Raw genomic sequence first — 22,817 nt, forward strand, 5'->3', positions numbered from 1 at the left:
AAATTTCAATGTTTTTTTTTAAAGTGAAGTATTCAAGTATAGCATACATTACAACTAAAATATCGAATTAACATTCATTTTACACTGAAGATTGCAATTACTGTTCTCATGTTGTCACGACTCCTCATTATTATTTGGCTTTGTAACCAATATTAGTGTCATTCTATACCATATAAGCTTATATAATTTAGACTTCATGACGATTGATAATGGGATGTTTGATTGATTCTTGGTGGGGGAAATCTGATAATACGCGATAAACAACGACAGCCAAATCGGTAACGGACAACACAATTTGATCAGACATTTCTATAATAAAGCATCATCATGTGTATTGCAATCTAGAAAATACATCGCGATATTAATAGAAGCCTGCCCATAAGTTTAATATGTAAAGTATTCCCAAACGAATAACAGCGCTGATGCATGAACATTAGCCCCCGTTTTTATATCATACTTAATTCAACTCGCCAAAATAGGAGAGATCGGATCAATACATTCGTTCATACCGGACTTGTATGTAGACACTGATTTATAGCACGGTACGTCTCACTATCTAATAATGTTCGATTCTCTCGATTTTTAATGTTCGTGATTAGCGTCGTTTAGGGTGGTGAGCTTCCATACATAAAACTATCAGAATTGAAGTGGGTGTTGAATGAATGGCATCTCAATGGAAGAACGGATAAAGGGTTGCTGCCGAGAACATTATTTCAAACAAGACCTAGACTTAACCTGTTTAATGAAAACTATCTAATCAACTTTTACTCATGAAACTTTTAAACGCGTCTTTTGGTGCATACAAAACGACAATCGAATAGGAAATTTGGATTGTGTTTGAATCGCATTTCTCAAAGCGAAGTGGTTGATTTTATTTATTGATATAATAATTTTTTCTTTTGAAGATATAGGTAAGTAATTAGTCATTTTCATTGTGCGGTAGGATTTTTCATTATATTTTTGTTGGAAGATTTAAGTGAAACGTATATATCCGATAAGATTTATTTCAATATTTGATTAAATTGTCGGTCACTTTGCTCTCCAGACTTCTGACATTTGTAATTTTACTGAACCAAATCTCAGGCTAATTCAAACCCAGAATATTCTGTTGTCTGAATTTATGCTCTTCTATACCATCACTGAAAATATTTTGTGCTTGTGAATTTATTTGATTGGAGAAATTTATCTGGATTTGCAATATAGCCGAATTTAAAGCAATTTGAGTAATTTGACATTTAAAACATTTTTATAAGTATCATTTTGTGTAATGATATACTTGTATTTTCTCTTAGAATCTCAAGTACATAATATATCTTTCTCGGGATTACATTTTAATTTTACCTTGCAACATAATAATGGAATTGAATTCCAAACAGAACAAATTGATATTGATGATAAGCAGACACTGTTATAAATATGCCTAACCTTGTAAATATACACTGAACATGTATTTTAGTTTAGATCCTTAACTGAAGTAGAATTCGAAATATTGTTAAACTTGGATGATAGCTAGATCGATGTACAAAATTGCATAAATATTGGTTCATCGTTTGCAGACTTTAGTTTTGGTAATAATTTTCTAATTATTTACCAATGGAAATAGACAAAAATTAAAATCATATAAACTAATATCGGGAAATTAAAACCTGTTATTCTTAAAAGGAACATGCGGTGAAAAGTCATTTAATTGTTTTCAACAAGAAACATTTTTGCGATAATGTCCCTTTAATAATTTATTTTTACAGTACAGCCACGAAACTGATTAATCATTCTCAATGTAAAGTGGAAGATATATCGATATCGAAAAGCTACTTATCATGTTTTTCCTGCTTGTTCAATCCCCATATGGTCCACGATATAACCATAATAATTGCGTAATAATTAGTAGGTTTATCATATGTTAGGAAATATTATAGCTTGAAGCAATCTGGAACATAAAAACAACCAATTTCATTGCTCTAATATAACATCAATATGTTAAAGTGGCTAGTTTTTTTTATATAAGTTATTATGCGGCTATTTATTCACCGCTGGCAGTAATCTCGGTTTTAGATTTGATTACTTTCGAGAAAACAATAGTTATTATACTTCAAGCTTTGTGGGACCGGAGCTTTTTCTCTTGAAGATTTACTTCAAAAAGGTAAACGATGTCACCTTTTTATAGATAACACATTTACAATCATCTGGTTAGTTTAGTCATATTATTATCCAAGCTCACTATTATGGAATATTTCGAAAACGCCATAGCATTTGATAGACAAAAGTCTCTTTGCTGTAAAATCAAATAACAATCGCTTTGAATCCAGTCGAAGACATATTGTTTGCATGCTCTCTCTGTCATCATTACTCACTGTTCCATTATCGAGATTATTTATTTTTCCATTTCTTTTCCATTTGATTCCTATTTCGTGTAAATTGATATAAGAGATCCTTATAATAGAAATAATATAGAATATAATGCTTTGTTCAGTTAAAAGTACTCTTAAACAAAATCAAATTATTTCCAACAATTATTATTTGGTCTTAAAAATAAAACAATAATATGTTTGATTTGTAAGTTATTTATTTGGGGTCTTATTGGATAAAATTATAATATAAGAAAATGCAAAACGGTGTAAGTATCGTTTTCAGTACTTTTAAATGTGTTGAGATTTTTTTTTCGGGAGTTTAACGCTGTAAGTATCCTAAGCAAATTCGGGTTTACAGTACTTTCAATAGTGTTGAGAATTTTTTATGGATAAGAACTTCTAAGTGATTCTGGTTCAAAGTATTTATCGGGTGGATATTTCCAATAAAAGTATGGCAAATTTGGTATATATGGAAAGTATAGACACCCAAGCTTACTAGATAAATACTGGATTACCCGAAAAAATACTCTGCCAGCTTATTGTGTGCTAGCTTGACTAAGGGAGCCGTTGTTATTTCTTGATCAAATTGTTGGGCGGTTTGGGGAACATTGAGAGGTGTCAACGTACAAAAGATTCCCCAATTAAACAGCGGAAAAGTAGTTGACAGAAAATAATTAAGAATTTACTTAGGACTCAATATGTATGATAAATGGACAGTAAGTAACGAAAAATACATTCTTAAAACTGGACCCTTCCTCGATGAATTGAGCTGACAGCCATGGCGCCTAACAACAGTTTATTTATACCTTGCAGCATCTCCCGACAAATACAGGGTTTTGAGAGGGATTTGAAGCAAATTTTTGATAGATTAATTAGTTTGAATTTTTTTTCTAGTTCAAATATATCATCGAATCAAACAAGTATCTTTAACTGGGTTGAGAATAAAAAATTCTAAGGGGTTAAGAAGTTTGATGATTATAATTTGCCCGATTATCTTATACGTGGACATATACTTCGAGGAGAAATGTGCACAATTAGATTAAATTCTAGTAACCGCCATAGGATTTTACTTGTACTTTTATTCAGTACAAATTCCTGTTTCAGCGTCGTTAATACTGGCCATTATTATGATTGTCAACGATATTACGCGAGGCCTAGTTCGGCTCCGTAAGATGTAATTCAAAGTCTGTGATATTATCAGCGAAATGAATCTACCTAGGAACACACCATAATTGCTTTTATTAAGCGAAATTTGTTTTACGTCGGTTGTTTGTCATACGCCGTCCCTAACACGACAAATTTGTTTGCAAAATGATATCTGGAGCACAACGTCATTGGCATTAGATAAAGGAATACTTGTTACGGTCCGTTGTATCGAATACAAATATGTGCATACCGTGTTTTGAATGTAGTAATAACGAGGCTCAATAACCTATTTTACATTTTGTATATATTTTAGGATTGCAGGTGGAAAAGAACAAGAATGTGGAATCGCGTCATCTTAGCCTATGTGTTTTTATTGCTTCTTCCGTTTTCATCATTACAACTGTACGACAGAGGTAAGGTAGGTTAACCATTATATATTTAACAAAATGAAAATATGTCTTATTCATTTTTATATGTCCTAGCAAAATCCGAATCACTCTCCTTTATTGCATGTCTGAATCAAAAACATTATCTTGTCTTAAAATCCATACAATATAAATTAATTCTACTCGCACTATTTCTTATGATTTACCCCACTGCTGTACTAAACATTGTTGAACGTCCGGTCTAGTAGCGAATCCCGTTTTAATTTGTTAAGCGGAAATTGAATGGTTGTTCAAGGCGTCCTTAACTAGCCAGTTCATATAAAATATATTAATAATTTTCATAGTCAACAGGGTCAACACATGGCTTGGATTGAACAACTCGTTCGGTATCAATTACGAATAGTCACCACCTTACCTGTCAAATTGAGTTAAGCAACGCCATAAATATGTATAAAAATCTTTTATTCACAAAGTACCTCGGGGGTTGTGGTGACCTATATTCGAAGAGTGTCGCGTTTCGAGTCCTAGTTGGCCGGTCACCTCTGGCGTGGGATGGTAGTTTCCATCCATGGTGTGAGCGTATGTGGGCGACATCATCACCTCGTGGGTGTACTCCTTGTACTCGGGTTTCTTCCTACAGGAAATTTTAATAAGACAACTTGTTTGCGATATCATCCACGGTGGAAACGGGCGGTAAACACTAATAGAAGAACAGTGTCGTCAGTGTGATCAGTGGCGTGTTCAGACAAATACGTGTACTGCGGCCAACACAACGCTGTAAGTGCCTGCTTTACTGGCAATACCATGATCATAGGCGTTATCGTTGTTCGAATATTTTGACTCCCGCCTTTTGAAGAAAGCAGGGGGCTATTAAAATGGTCCTGCTTGTCTGTCGGTCACACCTTTTGGGATACAATAACTCTTCTTCTAATTACATCAACACCTTGACTAAGTTCGATAATGAGCATTTTCTGCTCAATATAAGCAGGGCGATAAGCAATTTGATTGGTCGAGACTTTAAGTTAGAATGTTCAGACTTCGTGTAGGCGTTCATTAGGTGAATGCCGTGTTGGATTTGAAATGAAATGAAATGGGGTTTAACGTCCTACTGTTCTGCTCCGAACTGGGCTTATGAAGACGGACATACGCCATACAGTGTGCTATGAGGGAAATTTTGCCCGGACAGGGGCACTACGGCCTACTCTTATATCGAATTCCAACTGTCAAGGGATCTTTTACGTGCAAGCCAATGTGTACACGGGCCTCGGTTTTTCGTCCCATCCGAACGACAAGACAACTGTCCTTGCCAGGCCCTCCGTCCTGCATCACTGACAAGGGGGGACCACGGCGGAAAATCTGGATGAACTTTCTCGGCCAATGCAGGGATCGAACACCCGACCTCCAGGCTAGCGAGCCAGCGTCTTACCCACGTGATCCCCCGTGATGGACTTGAAAGATTAGCATTTTCTGCCTAGGGTAAGCAGAGATAAGCAATGTGACTGTTTGATGCTTTGGGACATGATAACTTTGGTTCTAATTAAGTGAGAGTGGTGAAATTTGATGTATAGTTTCATTACGTCAATACCATGACTTAGTTCGATAATGAGCGGCTCAGGGTAAGCAGAGCGATAAGCAATTTGATTGGTAGAGACTTTGGATCTCGACAACTTTGATTCTAATTTATTGATAGTGGTAAAACGTCGTGTATGGTTTCGTCAAATCAATAACTTAACAACGTGCGATGCTGGCCATTTTCTGATTAGGCAAAGTAGAGTCTTCAATTTGATTGTTCGAGACTTTGGAACACAATAACCCCCCTTCTAATTGAGCTAAAATGTTCAAATTTAGTATAGATGTATATTAGGTGAATGCCTTGACAGAGTTGGATCACACGCATTTCCGCTAAGGTTAAACAGAGATAAACAATTTGATTGGTTAAGATTTTGGAACACGATAACTTTGGTTCTGGTTGGGTGAGAGCGACGAAACTTTGAGTATAGATTCATTATGCTAAGGCTAAGTAGCAATAAGCAATTTGATTGGTCCAGACTTTGGAACAGACAACTCTACTTTTAAACTTGATGTAGATTTACATTAGGTGAATGTCGTGACTCGGTTCAATTTCATTGGCCGATGCTTTCGGACAAGATAACTTTGATTCTAACTGACGGAGAGTGACGAAACTACCAGGTACTTTAAAACCTTGACCGAGTTTGATCGTGAACAATTTATGCTTAGACTAAGTAAAGATAATCAGTTTCATTGCTCAACACATTTGGAAAAGATAAATATGTAATTAATTCATATGTGTCATCTATTCATTTTGGGATTTCGGCGGGGGACATCAGCCTCACCATTGGCTTTTTTTCCCTAAGAACATGGGTTAGGGTAAATTGCGTATCTTCTACAAAGTTACTATCCTTTTTCAAAAGCACCGATGTCGTTTCTCTGTGGTCAAAGTATAGTTTATCATAATAATTACAAAAATAGTAATTAGTATGGCAGTATACCTAAACAATAGACCGTAGCCTGCAGCCAGACATTTTTTTTATATTGTTCATACCTATATGACTCTACGTGGTTTTGCGCAAATGTAACAGTGTGTAAAAAAAATAGACATAAATTTAGCACATAATATATCGGAACAAAAATAACAGACCGATATTGCCTTATTATCGGTATATTTGTTTAAGGTATGGATCACATAATATTATCGATATATTTGTTTAATACTATAAATTACGTGCTCTGTGGAGTGCGATAACGCCATATGTAAGCGTGATAATCGTGCATCTCATTTCAGCAGTTCACAAACTGCCGTAGTTCTGTAGTTATCAAGAAACTTTCAGTCTTTATATTACGAATAATAGTGCGCATGGTAACCATGTAACAATCCTTTATAAAGATTTCGGTTTCCGTGAATGATGATCACCTTGGGTGGATATGCCATTATTTTTGGGGGGGATCTGAATAAGTTATGATTTACTGTACATAGGGGTTGTTAAAATTAGATCTTATATCAGATCTTATATCTTAAGAAAAGTTTGAAACATTTCTGCTAATACGTTTCAAAAATCATTACGGGCCGTACATATAATATGGCCTACAGCGATTTTCAATAAATTCAGCGAAAACTTGTGTAACTATTTTGATCTAAGTAGGTTAGAGAGTGTAGCCCTTTAAATTGTCGATGGAAAATACTCACTCACTCATACGATTTTACATAATAATTGGAATGGAATGGGCAGCAGGAATGGGTTCTTTTACGTGTGAAAAATCCCGAAGGCTTTTCTCGTTTTAGATACGATGATAAATTTGTTTTAGAACCATAATGTTTTTAGATAAATGGAATAATAATATTGTTCATATAGTCTCGGAAATAGGCGGGGTTCATTGAGGCTAGTGGCTTGGTGTCGATCCTAAGCTTATGTGCGACAATGCGTGGGATTCCCCCCACCTACACCCCTAACCCCGTCGATTTTAACTGGGTCTTCCGGCTTCCCCCCACTGCTCTAGACCCCTACGCGCAAGTAATTATGATTTAATATTATCTTTGGTAATTAGCAGATGTTTACACCATAAAGCCTACGTAGATTATAGCCACCAAACGTAAAAAAATAGTACGCAAGCCAAACATTGATTGGTTATATGTTGTGTTCATAATCTAAATCCTTGTCCATATTTTATACTTTGTATGTTTGCTGCGCATGCTCTGTATGCCCTCTACGGTTCAATATAAGACATAATTGCTCCCGTCCTTCAACTTAAAACCGACCGCCATGCTAGCACACGCTAGGAAAAATGGGTCAGACGTTTTGACAATTTCCTCATCGCAAAGGAAGTTAAGACTGACGCCCGCAAGAAAACGGTGCTACTACACCTAGCAGGGGAAGAAGTATTTGATCTGAGCGAATCTGTTGGAGTTGCGGACGACGACGATTTCGCTAGAACAAAAGAGAAGTTGCAGAACTATTTTGCTCCTAAACGTAACACCGAGTACAAGATTTTCGTCTTCAGACAGGCAACTCAGCATTAAGGGGAATCGCTTGACAAATTTAATGCTCGCCTTACATAACTCAGCAAATATTGTAATTTTACTGATACAACGAGGGAAATGAAGTCACAAATTATACAGAAATGCCTCAATGAAAAGGTCAGAGACAAAGGATTGACGAACGCCAACATTACACTTGCCGATTTATTGACATATGGCAGAACACTAGAAGCTACGAAATTACAAATATTGGCTTCAGTGAATGCGATAAATATCAATAATAATCCACGCACAGGTACTGGTAATCGTCGTTCCTTCGTACAGCACAAGCCTGACAGTTTCCGTTTTCCTCAAAAAGGGGCACATAATACAAGGTCCCGAAATGACGGTAACAATACCGCCCCGACCACTAACTGCTCAGTCTGTCGGGGACCCCGCTCACCATCGTCGACACTGTAGGGCATGGGGAAAAACATGCCACAACTGTAAAAAACGCAATCATTTCTCATGTGTTTGCAGAAGTACAGACACTACAGCCAAGTCAACGCACTACGTGGAGACATAAATTTCAAAGACTAGTGAATCTGTTAATATGCAACCAGCTTACGATGAGTATGAACATTTGAGTTTGTATCGAACGGAAGCAACCAATATTAATGTGAAACCTTACTGTTGTATTTTGACACTGAACAATATGCCCACCATGGTGGAGATAGATACAGGTGCTAGTGTATCTATAATCATCACACAAGTAGAGCTCTTGCGAGGAGATGGACAGCTGTTACCAGTAGAAACTGATAATCTACCTGTTCTACGTACTTCCTCTGGTGAAGCCATGCAGCCTGAAGGTCGTGCCATGTTAAATGTTGTACACCAAGATAAGTCAATAAAATTACCATGCCTCATTGTGAAAGGGAATGGACCAAATCTACTTGTACGCGATTGGTTTCCTGAACTGTTTGAACCTGGTCTCGGCAAACTGAAAAATGTGAAAGCAAAGTTGCACGTTGATGAGGATGTGAAGCCTCGATATTTCAAGCCACGCCTGGTACCTATTTCGATGAGAGCTAAAGTAGAAGCTGAACTCGACCGACTCGTTAATGAAGGTATTCTGAAACCCGTTGAATTCTCAAGTGGGGTGCTCCAGTCGTTCCCGTTTTAAAGCCTAATGGTGATGTCAGGATCTGTGGTGACTACCGTTTGACAGTGAATATTGCTACAAAGGTTGACAGACATCCAATTCCCAACATCGATGACTTGTATGCTGACTTCGAAATTAGACCTGAGCCATGCATACCAACAAGTAAGTCTTGATGACGCTTCACAGAAACTGACAACAATTAGCACAACCAAGGGGTTGATCTCGTACACTCGTCTCTGTTATGGTGTACCCTCAGCCCCATGTATTTTCCAGCGAATTATGGATCAAGTCATCTAAGGAATTCCCATGGTGATCGTTTACCTTGATGATATCATAGTGTCTGGACGAACGTACCGCGAAGGTCGCGCCAACTTAATAACTGTCTTGTGTCGTCTACAAGAAGCTGGTCTGAAAGTAAACTATAAGAAATGCAAATTTCTACAGTCTACATGTGAAGGTTTAGGTCACAAACTGGACAACGACTGAAAAGGTCAACGCTATTCAAAATGCACCATTGCCAACAGAGTTAAAGAGTTATCTTGGATTGATTAACAAGTTCATGGATAACTTAAGTTCGGTACATGCACCACTGTACAAGTTACTACGTAACGACGAACCTTGGCATTGGGGGAAAGAACAAAGTAACGCTTTCGACAGGTCAAAGGAGCTTTTGCAGTCCTCAAGTGTTCTTGTACCCTACAACCCTGACCTACCACTGATACTTGTGATGCCCCCCCATACGGAGTTGGCGCTGTTCTCTCTCACCAATTGAAAGATGGATCCGATAAACCAGTTGCATACGCATCTTGATCACTCGCGCCTGCCGAAAAAAAATGCCCATATTGACCGAGAGGGTCTGGCTATCATGTTTGGATTAAACAAATTCCACAAATACCTGTATGGAAGAGATTTCATTATACAGACTGACCATAAACCACTGCTAGGACATCTGAAAGAAGATCGTCTGATTTCACGAATGGCAAGGATACAGCGTTGGGCTTTAACAGTGAGTGTCGAACTACCAATACCATTTGCGCTATAAACGTGGCGATAGTAATGCTAATGTTGATGGATTAAGCAGACTTCCCTTACCTACACCAGTTGCTCATTACCTGTTCCGGTAGAAACTGTTTTAACCATGTCACTACTGAATGAGACACCGATGTCAGCACCATTGATTAGCCAGTGGACTGGTGGAGACCCTATCCTATCTCAAGTTCGTCAATCCATAGTGACCAGAGGCAACATTGCTAATACACCTGCATTCAGTCCATACATCAACAGACAACATGAACTGAGTGTAGAACAAAGGGTGTTGTTGTGGGAAACTTGTGCCGTCATCCCACCAGAAACCCGCGATCGCTTACTCAACGAGTTACATAAATGTCATCCAGGAATGGTCCGCATGAAAGGACGTGCCCAGAGGTACATCTGGTGGCCTGGGATGGATGGAGAAATCGAGAAAAAGGGTGAAAGATGCTCACAGCAAGTACATTGACGCTCATGTTGTTTCTTCTTCGACGAACAGACATCACACTAACAAAGTTGCACCAAACGTTTGCAATGTTAGGACTGCCAAGTACAATAGTATCCGACAATGGTACCTGTTTCACCAGTAGCCAGAGTTTTGTAAAATAAACGGTATCAAATACATAATGAGCTCGCCCTACCACCCTGCAAGTAACGGTTTAGCAGAACGGGCTGTACAGACCATTAAAGCTGAACTTAAAAAGTCGACTGGTAATCTGGAAGATCGACTCTATCGCCTTTTGCTGACGTATCGGGGGACGCCACAAACAACTAGAAAATCACCAGCTGAACTACTTTTTAAAAGAAGACCGAAGACGCGACTTGCTCTTGTTTTGCCGTCAATGCAAAATCGTGTCCTCACAAAGCAAGAATATGATGTACAGCATCACAACTCGCACGCCGTGGATCATGTATTTCATGCTGGAGACACTGAGTGGGCTCTAAATTTCCAAGGGAACCCAAAATGGTTACCCGGACTTATTGAACAAAAGTTAGGTCCAGTAATATTCAGCGTAAAGTTGGTCGATGGTCGAATTTGGCGTCGACACCGGGATCACCTTCGTAAGCGTTATCCTGACGAAGAAAGAGCACCAAAGCCAGAACTTGCAACTCCTGTGCCGCCATTGTTACCCATTCCACCACCCCCACTGACTGACAACACTAGTAAACCACCAGCTCTACTTGAACCGTCCATAGAAAGTCCTGCGATTAATTCTCACTTTTCAGAACAACTGTTAGTTCCACCTGAGCCTGAAGCCCGAACTACTCCGAGTCCTGATTGAACATGTAAAACAATTTCAAAATTATGAATATTTTAAAAGGGAACTTTTTCAAATTCAAAGTTTGATACTCTAGACATTGTTTCAACTTAAGGAGGGGGGGGGGGTGTTCATAATCTAAATTCTTGTCCATATTTAATACTATGTATGTTTGCTGGCATGATCTGTATGCCCTTTTCCGTTCTAAGAATAAACATGTGCTTGTTGGTGTAGTTCATTTTATGGGTGTCTGAAAAGCCCAGTTAATCCCTTTACGGTTCAATATACGACAATTGGAGTCCATTTTTAAATTTAGTATGACGTGCTTGATTTCAGCCAACGATATTTATCTGCTCGCAAACTTACTACTGGAGCTCGAAATGGGTTTAAGAAGGCACAAGCTTTCTGTTCGTAAAACCCATCCATCCCGATAGATATTTATGTGACGCTCGCATACTTATGACAAATAGTCGTAATGGCCGGCCACCTTTTGATTTGGAAAACCTATTCACCGCAATTTTAATTCTCTTTATTAGTATGAGCCTTTCCTTGAAAGATTGTCAATATACACGTACAGCAGGTCAGATCAGAAATTCTTTAAATCAAGGGAGCTCCAAGGCCGGCTTCTAATATTTTTTTATGTGATCGTCGGAGTAGCTGTAAAACTAGATGCCTATCTTTTTCTTTATTAACATTCAACAAGGTATATATAACATTTGGTGTAATAGAACCTTTTCTGTTTCATAAGATATCTTTTTTCTGGCTTAATAACCTTATTAAATTTCTAAAATCATTGTGTTAAGTGTGAATGTTTATGGCTATGGCATGATCTATGTTTGTGTCTTCTGTCGTTACGGATCTGTTTGGCCCAACCTAATATGTGACGAAAAACCGGTTGGTGTAGAAAAGTAAGTTGTTCAACCCCATTTTAATTTATATTAGTTAACGCTATGGAAGTGATGGGTGTCTTTCGGTAAGCAGCGTATGCTTACCTATCCATCATAACCAACGTGTACCACTTTTAATTACGTGGGGTTTACCATGTGGTGAACCCATATGCTGACGTTACGCGGTTTGACCGAATTCTTTCACTGCACTTTGACCACTGGATCAGTTTTACTGAATTTGTATTATAATCATATAGTTCAATCCATTCTTAAAACTGTACTTTTGCAATGTGTTTCCCGTAACTATTTTGCTTAATCCGCTGTGATCTGTAACGTACGTATAAATCTCTCTATATTGGTATCTCTCTATAACGAAAGGTTGTGTCGTCGGTATCCTAGTCCAACCTATCACGACAAGACTGTTACCTGTGGATTTTGCGAGTTTTAGACCAAAGTAAGAACCGCGCTGTGAAACTTCAAATCACAAAAACGTCGACCTTGGTGTCGTCTCTTTAAACTTACTGATAAACACTCCTAACCAGTAACCTACTTAATATGGAAGGGTATCGCTGCCAATATTAAATGTCTTTTCCATTGATTATATGTAAAAAGTATAATGTCCTAAAACCGGTAAGATGAAGTCAAAATACCTCTACGGCCAAAGTTAAATGTAAAACGTCAAATGTAATGTGTCAAATGACAAATATTTGATTAGAAAAGGCTATTTTTGGCGTGTCTACATTTTACATTTCCCTCATTACATTTTACATTTGTGACCTCCATAGGGTCAACAAGCTAAAAGAACGTGATTTTTCGTACAATCAGGGGCCATTATTCAGGTAGTTACAATCCGATATGCGCGAATATCGCAAGGAACCAAGATCTATGGTTTATAAACTTACATTTCAAATTTCAACAAAACCAGATAAAAATTGTGACCTCTATATGGTCTACAAGCTAAAAACGCGATATTTTGTACAATCAGGGGCCATAATCCATGAAGTTACTGTCCGATACATGCCAATATCGAAAGGAACCGAGATCTTAGGGAGATAAACCTATATTTCTAGTTTCGTTGAGATTGGATAAAAATTGTGACCTGTAGAGCGTCCACAAACGGGCGGACAGGGGCGACGACAACATAAATCCACATGAAAATGTGGGCGTATAAAAATGGATTTAAGTTAATTAGCCTGTACTAAAATTTAGAGAGAGGGTGTGGGGGCGGTAGCGAGAGTTTAAAATGTCAAAAATACGGGTCTTAATACCAAATTCCAGTCATCGTGTTATACATCACTGGGAAGTATGTTTCTATGGCTCTTTGAATCTGTCAGTTATTTTCTGGCAGAACGCAAATGTAAAATGTGGTGAGGGAAATGTCAAAAGTAAACACGTCAAAAACAGCATTTTCCAATATAACATTTGACATTTGACACATTGCATTTGACGTTTTACATTTAACTTTGGTCATAGAGGTAATTTGACTTTATCATTACCGGTATTAGGACTGTGAACATTGTACATTTTACACGTAATCAATATAAAAGCCATTTTAGCAGAGCATTTAATATTGGCAGCGATACCCTTCCATAACTTAAGTCTATCGATAGATCTTGTAATTTCAAAAAGAGTCACCATTTTGTCTAAACATCTGATTCATGTCGATATAGACAAGCCGAAGTGAAGGAACTATTCCGCTGTCAACACTATAAACCAACATTGAAACTAATATAAAATTAGTAAAAAAAAAAGCCGGCTTCCGTTTAACAATTAAAAACAAAACAGTAATCGCACAGACCTTTCCCTATCAATAATCGAAATAAGGAGTTAGCCGAACCCGATGAAGTTTACCAGGTTCAGGCATGTTAAAGTTGCTAGTGGTTATGAAAATGAATTGATTTACGTGACGATTAAGGGATTTTAAATGGGTTTTATTAAATCTAACAAATTGAGCATACTAGCTAAGTTGAGAAGAGATGAGATACACATGTGGATCATATTAGTGCAGATATGGATTAAATATCACACATTAAATGTTGGTCTGATTTGAAAAACAAATCTTCATTTGCGCGCTGAATTTGTAATGGCAAAACAAAATGGGGAAAAACATTCCCACGCAGATCGTGTACAACATCCCATAGGACAGTAAAGCAGGAACAAATATTTTACTATCTATAATCAAGCTTAAAATAGCCTTAACATAACCACGTGTGTATCTAATTTGTATCAGTTTATATAAATAACGTTCTTGGTGTTTAACTTAAGCTAGCAGTCTTGATTTAGGGTTGGTTTTCAAAAAATCTATTAAAAGTATCTGGAGTTCCTTGAAATATCTAAGGATGGTATAGGTAGAGTCATAGGAATTTTCAAGGTGTGGAAATCATCATGGTGAGTTAATTTATCAGCAGGCTTTGAGCATTATTTGTATAGTTTTAAAAGCATAATGCACAGACTTAATAACCTTATGTCACAAAAGAATCGAATCAATAAAGCTAGTCAAGCATTACATTATAAGAACAGAGATAAAATCAATATCAATATATATGTAACTATAAAAAAAACCACACCACATTTTATTGTCACCCACAAGTGGGTGTAATAAACATACTGCCACGTCTTACATCGTATCTCAATAACAAAGAACTACAGTCTACATAACTCGAGCCACATAAACGGGGCAATAAAAAGACAATATGCCAACTTAGAAGTGTTTATCTAGTGCTCTATATATTTATATGATCATTAAAAAATCGAAAATGCAACGTAAATCATCTTACGATTTAGATAATCTTGCCCATTAATAAGATGAAAGGAAATGCACATCGATTCAGTAAATACCGGAAAATTGAACTGACTTATTGGAAATAATAGCGTTGTTAATTGTTTTATTTACGGCAATAGACATAGACCATGATTAAAATCTGATTCACAATTACACATCTCAAAACAATAAAATTGACTATCCTACACGTAAAATTCACATTACGAAAAAATTTAATTCATATTGTTGAAGCATGCCTTACCATTATGTTGATTTCGGGAACATGTACATTGATGCTGAGACAGTTTCTTGGCAAATGTAGGAATGGTCGGCTATTATTCTCGAGACAATCTAATAAGTACGTATGTAAATTGATGTATATTTCCATAGCATAATTATTTATATATTCAACCACTTGGCGCCTGTTACTGGAAACCCAAGACGCTAAAATTACACGGAGCAAGATTATATTTAAATAATATAACACTCAAACTTAATCTTTTGTTTTCACAGTGGCGGGTACATACGACGTACGTATATTAGGGGAGCGATATGATCTTACTGCATACGGTGAATTGCTTTGGGAATTGATCGCTATATGTTTGTGTTTTAATGCCACTCCAGGGAGAGAGAGAGGGTTGGCTCTTACTACACGTAATCCAGAAGATTCGATTCATATGTTTGATTTTCGGAACTTGAATCAAACGTCGCTTAAACAGTTTTACAAACACGATCAAATACTGAAGAGGAGTCAGCCTCACATACAATCTCTGATTTATGCTTGTAAACATCACTAATCAACTATTTCGAAAACAGAAATCGATTAAATCAATTTATAAACATAACAGAAATGATTTTGAATCTGTATTCATTAACTTTTTAGTTAATTAAACATCTTATTTAACGGTCTTCTCAGCAGTAATAGATTACCGCGATGCGATTTGCCACAGTAGTATTGGGACGATTGCAACTCCGTCGAAATAATCATTAATAAATAGTGATCTTTGAAATAGGTTAGCCAAAATCTACATTTGAAAGAACATTAAGGCTATGATGAACCCCTTTCTTCCAGAATCCGTTTTATATTAAGGCCAATCCTGCTGGTTTTGATCAACACAAACGGAACACATTTATTATCATTCGATCCAAAATATCTTTAAATCGAATGAACTTCATTCACCTTCTAAAAAATCAATAACCGATTTATCTCCAAACTGCCCTTTTATTACGAAGTAGTTATACAAAATGGCAATCGTCTCTTGAAATGTTTGATACCCCAGAGAACACCAAATCGTCTAATAATGGTTGTGATAATGGGGTTCAATCGTCGCTAAACGAAATAGCAGTTGAACGTGTGAGATACCGTTCGATTGCACCCGAAACATTCAGTTAATGCCAGTGGAACCAGTGCCTTGACCTTCTGTACTTTCATTTTGAAGTATTGGACCACAAAGCTAAGTTCGCGGTTTTGGTTTACTTTCTAAAAGAGGCATTATCATTGTCACACAGATACCAAAATTATTTATTTTAAATGACATTAGGCTACACAAAATAAATGTCTTGTTTCTCGGGCAACTGACAGCTGAAACTGTAGGGGGGGAGGGCGGTTTGTTTTTTTTTTTACCTCATTTCTGGCTAGAGGATGGTGCAAAATAAAATTTGGCTATTGTTGAAAATTGTTGGGGCGGGAGGGCGGCCTTGTATTTTTTTTTTTTTTTTTAATGAGAAAGTCATTACTTGTCTACAGTTTTGCTTTCAGTTATATATTATACATACTTAGAACATAAACCCAAAAATCAAGTCTACTCAAACACTGAACACTGACTGTAAGGAAAATAATTTTCCATATTTAATTCACGTAATGTAGCTTACTAATGGTAATGGTGACAACCATAATTGAAATTGGTTTAAAATAAAATTCCGTACGACTATTAATAGCCGTCCATAATAACGACAATATTTTAAAGGGTAAGCCTCTGTCAGCATGTGTATCAAAAATAATCATCACGGTAAACGACACTTAGATCTAAATCTAGTATCGCTGGTTTATAATGATTGACCTAATTCCAACCAATGCATGTCACGTGTCATCGGGATTCGGGAAATGACTGTTTCTCAGGATATTCGGTGTGTTTCTCAGGATATTCGGTGTTCTATCTGGGGTTTATATCGAATAACTATTTAAATTTAACTAACAACTGGTCAGTAAAACCATAAAATGTGTAATCCAATTATTATTTTCCGGATTATCAAAACTACCGTTAAATGTGCTAATGACCCAGATTCTGACTAAGGTATGGTGACTATCATCGTATCGTATTCGTAGCCACAAGTTATAATAATTAACCTGTTCTACGATTCATTGTTTTATAAGTAGGATTTTTTCAAACATGGACCGACTGAAGCCGGCAATAATGAGCCGATTAAGATCGAATGATTGAAATACAATGCATTGTTGTCAATGACTTTCGGTGTTGAACACGAATTAAATTCTAGTTCACAAGGGGAGGTAATTAAAATCACGTGATACAAAAGTGGAGGTTCTTTCGATATCTATAAAAATGACCCGTAAATGAGCGTTTACATCTGAATCAGTTTAATACATTTGAATGGATATTCACGTATGGGGCATGTAGATACATGCGGCATATTCTTTTTATGACTTGCTTATCGATGTTCGGGCGGGCGTTACATATTTTTTATTTTTCATCAAGACTAATAAATAGGCCGCACGCGCAACCAATTTTGCGTGCGGGCGGTGCCCGAGAAACAACTTATTTTATTTGTGTTGCCTTATATTTATGTTTACATCCATGTACTGACCTACTTATAAAACGTATTATGCTCGACTAATTAATTGAAACGCATGTGTCTCAGCAAATTTGTGTTAATGTAAGCCGTACAGTCAAAGTGTTCAAATAAACTAGATACTCACAATGTAATCACGATTGCAATGGTATTTTAGTGTACAAGTAAAACGCAGCATGGCATTGTGTATTTTGAAGTAAATGATCATAGACTGTCAAATATTTGCCTAATCAACAACTGAATCAAGTCGCCAATGATTTCCATTAAGAAGCACATAAACAGACCACATGCCCGATCGCGAACGAGCGAGGTCCAGGAATAAAAATAGTTGTTTTTAAGAAATGAACCGTTTGCTAATATAGTACTCCCCCACAATCAATAATAGCTATTTTCGTCATTGGCAACAAATTAAACAGGTCTTAAATTAATCGCACCCTATTTAAGGGTTCTGATATCTTGATTGGAAAGGATATCGATTAATTGGGGGCGACTATCAGTTTTTGTGTTTAGGTTTATCGCCTTTAGTGAAGTGGAAGTCTTGTGTCAATCAAAGTTACGACGAGAGTGGTTGTTTTCTGTCTATAACAGCTATGTTAAATGGCATTACACAAAAAGCTTACTTTACTGATGTAAAATGATGTGACAAATGACACTGGCGAAAATTATTTTTGTGGTGAAAATGTTTTAAAGTTGATTTTAAGGACACATTTAATATTAAAAAAAACAACACATACTTGACATTTCCTTTTCAAGTGCGACAGCCACTGTAGCTCAGTGAGTAGGACGTTAGCTCGCTAACTTTGAGGGATGGAGGGCCTGGCAAGGGGCAACGTATAGTTGTTTGGATGGTCACGTGTACACATTGGCGTGCATGTAAATGAACCCCTGACAATTGAAATTCGAAATAAGAGTAGGCCATGCCGTATGACAGTTTTCATTAAAATGTTGGGCGAGTGTTGCATGTTTACTTGTATGTTACTTCCCGTGTGCGTATCTCAAGATTTTCATGGTGAACATCATACATGCTTCTGATTAAGAGGTTGCCACGTATTGCTACATCTGTGGTTGAAAGCGTTCAACCCCACGACAATTTGGGAAACGGTTAGAGCCAGTCAAAGAGACGAGAATTAACATTGAAGTCAATGGGGAAATTAACGGTGTATTGTGTTCATATGATAACATGTATCCATATATATATACCCGCTTCAAGAACGACTGCTTTATATGCGTCACTTCCACCAAAAAGATAACATAATTATTCAGATGATTGCTATGGCAAAAGGTCGATCTTTTTCTCTGGTATCCTGTGATTCAGAAAGACAATGGCAGTTGCTATGGAAATTATTGTAGAATATGATAAAATTAATATAATTAAGATGATTGTCTTTTTAGCCGCAATAATGTGGAATAAGTACGGTTATCTTCTAGAAGGTATTCATTCAGCAATCAGTTTTCTCTCATATTTAGTTAGGGGTTGTTTAAGCCATAAATAAGTCGAGGTTTAACCCAACAATCAGTGTCACAAAAAAGAGAATATCCATAAAACAATCTTCTGGGCACAAAACCAACATTCATATTTTGAATTGATTCATAACTATGTATTATTTATGAAGAGTCTAACCTTATATGGCTGTTCAATCCGCCAAAAGCCAATCATGGAAATGTCAAGTCTTCTTGTTATATGATCGCTTCTGGCCTCATGACAACCAAACATAAACATGGTTTTATAATTAAAGATATTTTTTCTATTATAGAAATCAGTACACAGTTCAGAAGCAATGGTTAAAATAGTTTCTTCACCCATTTTCCGTGACTACATATTTTTCTGAAAAGTAAAATGTTATATTTCTATGCATATTGTTGTTTATTTGTGTGGAAATATTTGGGAATTATTTGTTATTTCTATTCTTAATATAGTAAGAGAGTTATAGGTTTGTTATTTTCTTAGTCTAAAGCTACCGTGCTAGTTTCTTGGATGTAAAATCTGATAAATATACCCATTTTACGATTTTGATTACATCAACTTCTTATTGCAATATAAATCTATTTAGGAACTGATTATTGATATTCTTGCGTAACTTATCCACGCCACAAATTAGCTAGCCATTTATTACGAAACCTTCCCGATTAGATTACTTTCTTTTGTGGTTGCACTGTTTGAGGTTTGTGTGTGTGTAAGAATAAGATATAACGTTAACATATGTGTTTGTAATGGTGGTGTGAAGTAGTTGTATATGCGTTCTGGGTGGATCATTCCTGCCTACATCGTATTAGGCTGTGTCTTTCTATGGTATCTCTAACATATTATTTCAATAAAATGTCAGTATCATTTTCTAGACCCCAGATAGAAGTTCCCCTCTGATTTTCAATCAAAGAATGCTTGATTGTCTATATCGTTCAAAATGAGGTTTCTTTGAAACGGTTCTCTATGTGATTGATAACAAAAGAACACCAGCATACTAAATAGGACCAGGGAAGTAGGAGTTAATTTACGTCGTATACAAAAAAGAATGATGGAATGCCTTGTGCAATTGCTAGAAACAATAGATCAGGCAGAACATTTCTAATCTTCAACAATTAGACAAGAAACCTCGTAGGCTTATGTTAGCGTGATAATGTATTAATTCCATTCAAAGTCTGATATATCCGAGTCAAATTTTGCTTTGATGAAATCCCTCCACGGGTATCTATAGTCACGAAAGTGGTAATATATCTAAAACTAGAAGTCGACAAGAAGATGTCTTCTTCTTTCACGTGTTTCATCTTCTTTTAAGTACATCAAACACTTAAGGATCCAAACCTTGTCGTCTGGGTTATATCGTTTGAATTGTGCTTGAGTGGATAATTTAAAATCTCCGGCGGCTTTTGAAAGCAATTCCTTTAAGATCGTCTCTTATTTTTTTACAGATTTGTCTCCCGGAAGATATAAAGACGTAGAGGCCTTGGACAAATTAAGAACTATAAAAAGGTATATTGATTATACTTTCCTTTGTTAGCAATGTATGAATACTATTACGCAAAAGCGGGTATCAATAAAGAAAGGGATCCCTTTCAATTCTTTATTATATTGACTGATGTTAATCAATTACTATTTTTAAGAACAATGGGAAAACACCAATTCATTTATAGCCTATATAAAACTGACTGGCATTTGGTAATTTATTACACTTCTGACCAAAACGTCGACCAGACAAGAACGGACGGAAAGCCACTATTATTGACTGGGAGATAATTAAGATCTGACTATAACATCAGAGTTGAATGGCTTTTCTGGAAACGTCTATAAATATCATCTATAAATAAAATTACTTTTAGAATGTACAGATTTATACGTCTAAATTGTAATAATGCATATTTCAATAATTCTGTATGACCGTCCGTTGTCTGAAATTCGAGTCTTTTTTTATAATCGCCAAGATTGCCTAGATATTCGACGAATTCATTTGATATGCAACGAATTGTGACTTTAAAGCACTGAGTTGCTCCTTATTAACTCACTAGAAACTACGTTTAATATCCTATATGGACATTACATAGGTTGGCTTATTACACTTGCTGGGGGGGGGGGGGGGCTTTTATGAAACCTCGTTAACTTATGTTCATTTGTTAAGAAACCTAGTGTTCACAATAAACATGGAAATATTTTAGTTTTCATGGAAGATGGTAATCTCTAATTTCCGTTATCCTGGCTACGCCCGTTCGTTACCACAGTAGTCCTTATCAATTAATTTTACAATGTTTCGTTGTGACATCAAGTACAAGAAAAGCTGCTTGTGGGCGAATGTTACATTTTCTGGCAACCTATGTATAGCTAAGATTTGGATATATATATATATATATATATATATATAATCAAATTAGTAAATTGAATATTTATCTTTATTATATTTCTCATCCGATCTAATTAATAAATTGAATATTTGTCTTTATTATATTCCCCATCCGATCTAATTATTACATATTAGGATGATTGGTGTTATTAACTCCTATTTTGGGGAATTTATTGGCTATTCGGTTTGGTAGCCCTAAACATGTTAGTAAGCGATGATGCTGGGCTTATGGTAATGATTATGTAAATGATTATTAGCATAGTTTCAATGCATAACTGATTGGCGCACTCCCGCCCATTGTATTACAGTAGGCGACCAAAATATATTTTTCTGAATAAAAGGGGTTAAGAATCAGAAAAATGCATCCTAGTCCTGTACAGCAGTCTGAATTTCGGGGATACCTTTTTGCAGAAATACAAACTTTCGGTTCCTTAACGTAGTTTGCAATACGTTCCTAAATTTCATCCGCTTTGAAAATTATGCTTTCAAGGGATCATAAGGAAAGAAGTAAAACCGATACTTTTACAATAATTTTTGGTGATGCGCGTGGTCAAAAGCCCAAATGTAACAGGTTTATATTACTTGTAGGTAACAAAAGCAGAAATATGAATATTACTTGTAGATAACAAAAGCAGAAATATGAAACCAGCATCTAACATTTTTAAAATCTTAAAGGCATCTAAATATATGCCTAACACAGTCCACCTAATATCATCCGTTCTTTCCGTTTAAACTTGAAATCGAAGCGTATGGTATTATTCCCCGCAGATCTGTCATTCAGAAGTTGAATTTTATTGTCTGGATATTGTACTTTTGTTGGCTTTTATTTTACGCTTCATAAACACATCGAAATAATTCCCCAGTGGAAAAAGATAGTGCCATAAATTAACATTATATATTTTCTGTTACAGACGGGTTTCATTTAAGAATAACCAGAGGGAACCATTAACATGTCGAGGCTGGCATTCTCCGTGTATACCTTGGACTTCAGAACCAGGAGATGGATGCTGTACAAATGGTGGTCTAGTATGTCGGTGTAATTTATGGATGCAAAACTGTCGTTGTGTCGCGAGAACGTGGGGTTAGCTTCGGATATGCTACATCTCATTAATGAGACAAAACTAACCAAACCAAGAAATTTGTAGAGATCCTGTTTTTTTGTGTTTTTTTTTTTGTTTTGTTGTTTTGATTTTTTTTGTAATTCCGATGTAGATGATAATTTGTTCGT

The 22,817-nt window shown here is 36.4% G+C and overlaps 1 long non-coding RNA gene across 2 annotated transcripts; it reads left to right on the forward strand.

Moving 5' to 3' along the window:
* Positions 1 to 376: 376 nt before the first annotated feature.
* Positions 377 to 22,578, forward strand: LOC126811583 (uncharacterized). 2 transcript variants are annotated; one of them, XR_007675654.2, is made up of 4 exons: positions 377 to 911; positions 3,808 to 3,912; positions 20,667 to 20,727; positions 22,501 to 22,578. It is a non-coding gene; the product is annotated as an uncharacterized LOC126811583 (long non-coding RNA). The 2 variants fall into 2 exon arrangements; XR_007675655.2 differs by lacking the exon at positions 377 to 911 and adding an exon at positions 2,109 to 2,140.
* Positions 22,579 to 22,817: the final 239 nt, after the last annotated feature.

Source organism: Patella vulgata, chromosome 2 (genome assembly GCF_932274485.2).
Source record: "Patella vulgata chromosome 2, xgPatVulg1.2, whole genome shotgun sequence".
NCBI classification, from domain to species: domain Eukaryota; kingdom Metazoa; phylum Mollusca; class Gastropoda; family Patellidae; genus Patella; species Patella vulgata.